General features: G+C 46.5%; 1 protein-coding gene across 3 annotated transcripts in view; it reads right to left on the reverse strand.

Moving 5' to 3' along the window:
* Positions 1–5992, reverse strand: part of LOC115171425 (glutamate receptor ionotropic, NMDA 2C-like) — a 72826-nt gene extending 66834 nt beyond the window's left edge. For 2 of the 3 annotated variants that reach the window (XM_029728229.1, XM_029728226.1), the window contains exon 1: positions 4628–5992. The gene's annotated coding sequence lies outside the window, so the exon portion shown is untranslated. The remainder of the gene's footprint in view (positions 1–4627) is intronic. The other variant, XM_029728228.1, reaches the window with a different exon arrangement.
* Between the last annotated feature and the right edge of the window lie 222 nt (positions 5993–6214).

The raw sequence follows: 6214 nt of genomic DNA on the forward strand, positions 1-6214 counted from the left end.
TAAATCTATTTTAATCCCACTTTGTAACACAACAAAATGTGGAAAAGGTCAAGGGTGTGTGAATGCTTTCTAAAGGCACTGTAAATCAGAGTGTCAAGTGAGAAACGGTTGGGTCGACATGGTCATGGTGGTGTAAGCTTTGGGTTGTAGTCCTGGCCTTTGACCGCGCTGTTTGTGGCCCTCATGTGTGTCAGTATGGTATGTGGAGCAGAGATCAGGATAAAACCCTGGTTAAGCTGAGGTCCATGGATGACGATGACGATGGGAGAATCCCCTCCCGGTCCAGATGTCACCATCCTGCTCTGACAGCTGACTTGCTGGCTGCTGCCCACCCATCCGCCCTGACAGACCCATCACACAAGCACTAACCCACGTATGAACACACCACTTTGTTTTATAATCAACCTCTGGGATACAATATACTATACGGTAACCATCCTATCGAGTGTTTGCTGCTTTAAACATTGTGTTGCCATGTGCTGAGACCAGCTACAACATTATGTTCCGCCTCTCTCCCTGACATCTCACTAACATGCCAAAACTGGGCCAAATACATGTCAAAGCTATCAGATTCTTCTCATACGCATGGTTACAAACGCTGTTCTACAGAAACCCATGGAAGCTATAGTCGTAAAGCATCTGACTTTTATACTTTTCAGTGGAGCTAAAGTATTGATTGAAGTGACAGTGTTGGTGCAAAACAAACTGAAGGTACTGATAAACTGAATTTACCCTTATTAAGTTCTTTAAATGAGCCCTGAGGGACTTCTTTGCCCAAGGCTGCATCACAGAACCCCAAACCTGATTCATATAAATGAAACATGTCCACTCCAAGCTATTCAAATGGAATTAGATATGTTCTTTATATTTTGACGTGGACAGCCATGGTATCGATATCTAATTGCACTAAGCAGCACATCAATTCTCAGGAATGGGTTCTAAGGTTGTAGTTGTAATTGTGAAATATTATGTACGACACAAACAAGCGTGAATAGATGGCAATTAGGCTACTGCATTTTTTCCCATTACAAATCACACACGCACACACACATTCTCACAGATGCACACGCGTATGATCTAAGGTGGGTGTCAGTGTCCGAGAGAGAGAGAGGGAGAGAGAAAGAGAGAGAGAGAGAGAGAGAGAGAGAGATGGATGAGAAGATGCCGCTCTGCTCCCCCAGCCAGGCAACATTGTGTCAGTTTTCCTTTTCAACAGCGACAGGACGTTAGACAAGGTGCACACAGCACTGCACCCTGAATACAAATGGGGACCGGAGTCTCTGTTGCCCGTGAAGCAGTACAGCGGCAATAAACGTCTGGAGGAGAACGACACTGACTGAAGCCAGCCTCTAAATTCCCCTTTAAAATCTCACCAGAGACCTCTACCCCCTGCTATGTGAATGCTACAGGGGCATACTGTAACATACACACCAGGCAGCAAACACGTATAACTGTTACAGTTCATGTGTTCCTCAACATGTATGGTGCCCTGTCAATTATTCCCTACTTTATGGGGGCCATATATCACTGGAAAAGGATTACGTGACGACGCAGCGTCGTTGGTTCTGGGTGGAATTTACGTTCTTCTTTGACGTTGGCTCGATTGCTCTGGTATGAAGCCACCTTCCCCCTGCAGTAAATTGTTTACTGCTCAGTGTGTGCTTGTCTGGCTGGTCCCTGTGGCTTGATCAATTTGCATCTCATGCATGTGTGTCTTGTGTGTCTTTGTTCAGGTGTAAAGGCCCCTTGTCATTTTACCAGCCTCCTGTCTCCACCTCCCTCCTATCCCCATTCTCCATGCCCTTTCTCCACTCAGAGTTGAGGGATGTGTTGCTGTGTGGAGGGACAGGGGGAGACTGGGTGAGGATGGGATGAGGACTGATAGCTTTACCATTTCATTAAGTTGATCAGCTCTGAGTGTCGTGGGGCAGGCTGGACAGCTGACGAAGCAGCAGCTAACCCTGAGATAAGAGCTCTGGAGGTCATTGGAGACACACTGGGATGGGAGGGAACAAACAGCCAGCTAATGCGGGGTCTCCTAGTTTGGCTCAGATCAGACAGAGTGCAAATTTCGGAAGCTATACGGTTTCATATGCACACATTAGGTACACATGCACGCACCATTAAAGCAGGACAAACACCCAGTGGAGAATGCTGTGATTATCCTCATGTTTGTGCTCTATGAGACTAAACTACACAGCTAAAGAGAAAGCTAAGTGTAAACATTGGCTAACCCTTTCTGTGTGCAGTGCTGTGTGTGTAATAGTGGTTGAGTGTGTCTGTGTGATGTAGTGGAGGAAGGCTGGTTTAAGCCCAGCATCTGTTAAAAAACATCTCGGCTTGATTGCTGATTTGATTTATTCTCTAGGTGACCTACTGTATGCCCCTCCCCCTCCCCCAGTCCCGTGTCCTTCAGGGTTTAACCCTCTGTTGCCCTGCTCTATAGTGTCACTCAAGGTTGGGGACGTCTGGATATTTTCAACCCTAAAAGCCCCTTTTAAAAAGCACTCCAAAAACAATATACAAGTAGACAGGTGGTCTCCCATGGTAGGATGGATCGAATGAGTGTGTGTGTATGTATGTGTGCATGTGCGTGTGAGTGCTTGTGGGTGCTTGTGCTTTTGCAATAGTGTGTGTGTGTGCTTTTGCAATAGTGTGTGTGTGTGTTTTAGCGTCAGTGTGTGAGTGAGTGCTTGTGTGTGCATCTGTGTGTGTGTGTAAGCACGCATGTGTGTGTGCATCTGTGTGTGTGTATTCCATGCTGTGTGATGGACCAGTTCTAGAAGAGGGGAGCCAGCATACCCAGGGATCAATGCATCTGTTCCCCTGTCACACAGAGCCTTGCTACCAACGATGGGACAGTCTCATCTGTTAACCCTTTCCCCCCCAACACACGCACGTACACACACACACACACACACACACACACACACACACACACACACACACACACACACTCCCTTATACACTATACATCTCATCAGGGAACCACGATATGGAAGGAATAACATAATGAACAGCCATTTTTCACTAGAACAACCGGTGCTAAGCTGTCTACTGTTTATAATACATTATTTCATTCTGCTCACACATTATTCTCTCCCAAGTGAAACACACAGAGAAAAGGTAGACACAGTAATGCATAATGCCAATGTACTGTATTGGCATACAAATATCCAACCTGTTAGGCAGGTAATGCATGGCCATGCATGGAGCTAGACAATCTGCCTTGGTTAGAACCAGGCTCACACACGCTTCAGCTCTTCTAAAAATACCACAGGTGTTAGGAAATGGTCTCGGAAGCACTCAGGTGAAATGCCCCCCCCCCCCAAAAAATTATAAAACCGGGTGCTTGATCTTTTTTTCTTAACGGTCTTTTTTCAGAGCAGTGACACTGTCTTACAGGAAATCCTAAAGGGGTTCATACAGTGTATATGGATATCCAAGTTGACAAGTTCTCCCTGCTTGGGGTTCTCTCACCGGTATCTGACCTTGAACGTTGTTGTGGATACGGTCATTGTAGTTTGAATAACGTGGTCAGTTTATCAATCACATTTCAACAATCAATTTAACAAGCAAATTGTGAACAATTTGACATGTTTCTCAAATTAAAGTGACTGAACATATCCTGTGTAGTAGGTTGAGAAACAGAGATACACTTTTGAAATGCCCTTCAAGACAGGGCTGAATGATAGCCACTGTCCTCACAAACTATGCCATCAAGGCACTTTCTAATAAATATTTTTCTCTCTCTCCCTCTCACTCTCTGTCTTTCTCTTTCCCTCTTTCTCTTTCTCTCTTTCTTTCATTCATTCATTATTTCATTCTTCATCTTTCTCTTTCTTCCTTCAGTTGAAATAGAAATACAAACGCAGGGTGAGAATGCCATAACAGAAGCCAATTGACAGGTAGAGTGTGTCTACAGAACATCAAGGAACTGCTCTGTATTCATGAAACTAAAGCACTGGGATGGATGCTAGTATAATTACAGAAGTCTCATTCACTCTCCTGTCCCAAAGGACCAAAGTCACTCCTCAGTGGCAATTCAATTTCTCTGGCAGTTTCAGCATGCAGTGTACAACTGCAGTCCTTCTCAGCTGTTCTGTTTTTCCTGTTTATAAGGATGAATCGATCAACTTTGCCAAATCCTCTGTGACACTGTGAAGTAAAGCACAGCCACAGACACACAGGCACAGTCATTCTGCCACACGGTCACACAGCCAAAAGCCAGTCCTTTGATGCCTTACACAGGTCCTGTGATCTAGTCCCCACAGTTCACAGTAAACAGTTTATTTAGTTCCAACTTCCAAGCATACATTCCATTTCATCTGACTTGAGTGGGAGGAGGATGGGTCTGCTATCTACACCGTCTCTTTACTTTCGAAGAGCAAAACAAACACATGTAGCACCTGTGACAAAGCAGCAGCCTCCTCACTTCTGAGATACATTACAATATTAACAGCAGCCCATTGCAATCACATTTGTCATATGGAATTATTTCAATCCAGCCGACCCTCCCTCTCTGTCCGGTATAACAGGCAGTCTGAGACAGTAAAGTGTGGTGGGTCTGGGTACAGCGCTAGGCTAGGCAGTGGTAGGGGAAGGGAAAGGGAAGGTGATCCATTACCTGCGTTGGCAATCCGCATCCAGCCCTGGCTTCCACCGGCTCATTCCGTGTCCGTGGCTTCAGCTGTCCTGCTTCTCTTTTTTCCCTTTTCTCCCTTCCCTCACTCCCCCGCACCCTTCCTTTCGGCACTTGTTTGAGTCTATTTCAGTAGCAACAGAGGAGCCCGCTGCGATCGTGGCATGGTTTCCAGCACTTTGGCAGAAGGTCACATTATCTCTTGCTGGTAAGGGAGGTGGGGGGGGGGAGGGGGGTATGGATAAAGTGATAGAGGGTGATTGAAGAAAGCAGGTACCAGAGGAAAGAAGGAACAACTAATAAACAGACTGAAGCAGTCCACGGCCGTAGTGACAGGCTAATTTCCAGTGTAAGGCGTGAGGATAGAAGTTGGAACAGCTAACCCCAGAGAGGTTTGTTACGGTAACAAGTCCCCGAGCGTTGTGCGAGATGGGCTGTGTCTGTATGTGTGTATGTGAGTATGTTTGTGCTCAATAGGGCAGAGAGTGTATATATATACTCATTATTATGAAGCATACCAAATAGGTGTGTGTGTGTGTGTGTGTGTGTGTGTGTGTGTGTGTGTGTGTGTGTGTGTGTGTGTGTGTGTGTGTGTGTGTGTGTGTGTGTGTGTGTGTGTGTGTGTGTGTGTGTGTGTGTGTGTGTGTGTGTAATTTCTGTGTCTTGGCTGGTCTTCAGCAGCCTCTCACCTCTGATAACACATCTAATCTGTATCCACTTCCTGGCCAAGAGAAAATATCTCAGAAGTGGCCCAATAACGCAGTTAGAGCCATAAAAAAACAACTGAAAACAAGTGGTCGATTCAGTGAAATTCTTCACGTCTTCCGACAGTCAAGACTCTGCGCCCGACGCCCACTGCTGTCTCGCCCAGGTGAAATAAACAGATGTACTCCATCTTTTTGATGACACACTCATTGACTATATGTCAATTTCTCATCGAATTCACGTCTGCAGGATAACCTGAGCCTCCGGTTGCTCCCCCTGCTCTCCAGCAGCACGCTGGCCCCTCCATTAAGTAAGACACAGTGCTGTCCAGATGCTGGGCTTGGGTCTGCTAGGTCCAACGCCCACAGACAGATGGCCCAGGCAGAGGACAGCAGCAGCAGGTCAGCCGGTGAGGTTCCAAATCGCTCTTGATGCAGGCTGTTGCGTGGATCCCTGAAACCTTTAGTGGCCGTGTTCAATGCACTTCTTGTTCCCGTGTGCCCCTTCCTCTTCTTGCACCTGTGTCCCTCGTTCCCCCTGTGTTGCCTGCAGCCTCTTTACTCTGTCCCGTTGTAATCCTGGCTTCTACACTCCATGTCACAGGAAGGGCTTGTGAGTCCTAATCATTATGTAGTAAGGATTTATCCTTTGATTCTCTCTCTCCCTCTCTCACTCACTCTCCCTCCCTGCTTACTATTTCTCCACCCCTCCCCTCGGTCCCTCCCTCCCTACTGCACGGCACTGCCCGCTATCTGCAACTCATTCAACGTGACTCCATATCCTTTCTGTCTCTCTCTCTCTCTCTCTCTCTCTCTCTCTAGTCCCAGTCCCACAGTACAATGTATCTTTCTCTCTCAATTGCCCCTT

This window comes from Salmo trutta, chromosome 32, assembly GCF_901001165.1.
Source record: "Salmo trutta chromosome 32, fSalTru1.1, whole genome shotgun sequence".
In the NCBI taxonomy this organism is placed as follows: Eukaryota; Metazoa; Chordata; class Actinopteri; order Salmoniformes; family Salmonidae; genus Salmo; species Salmo trutta.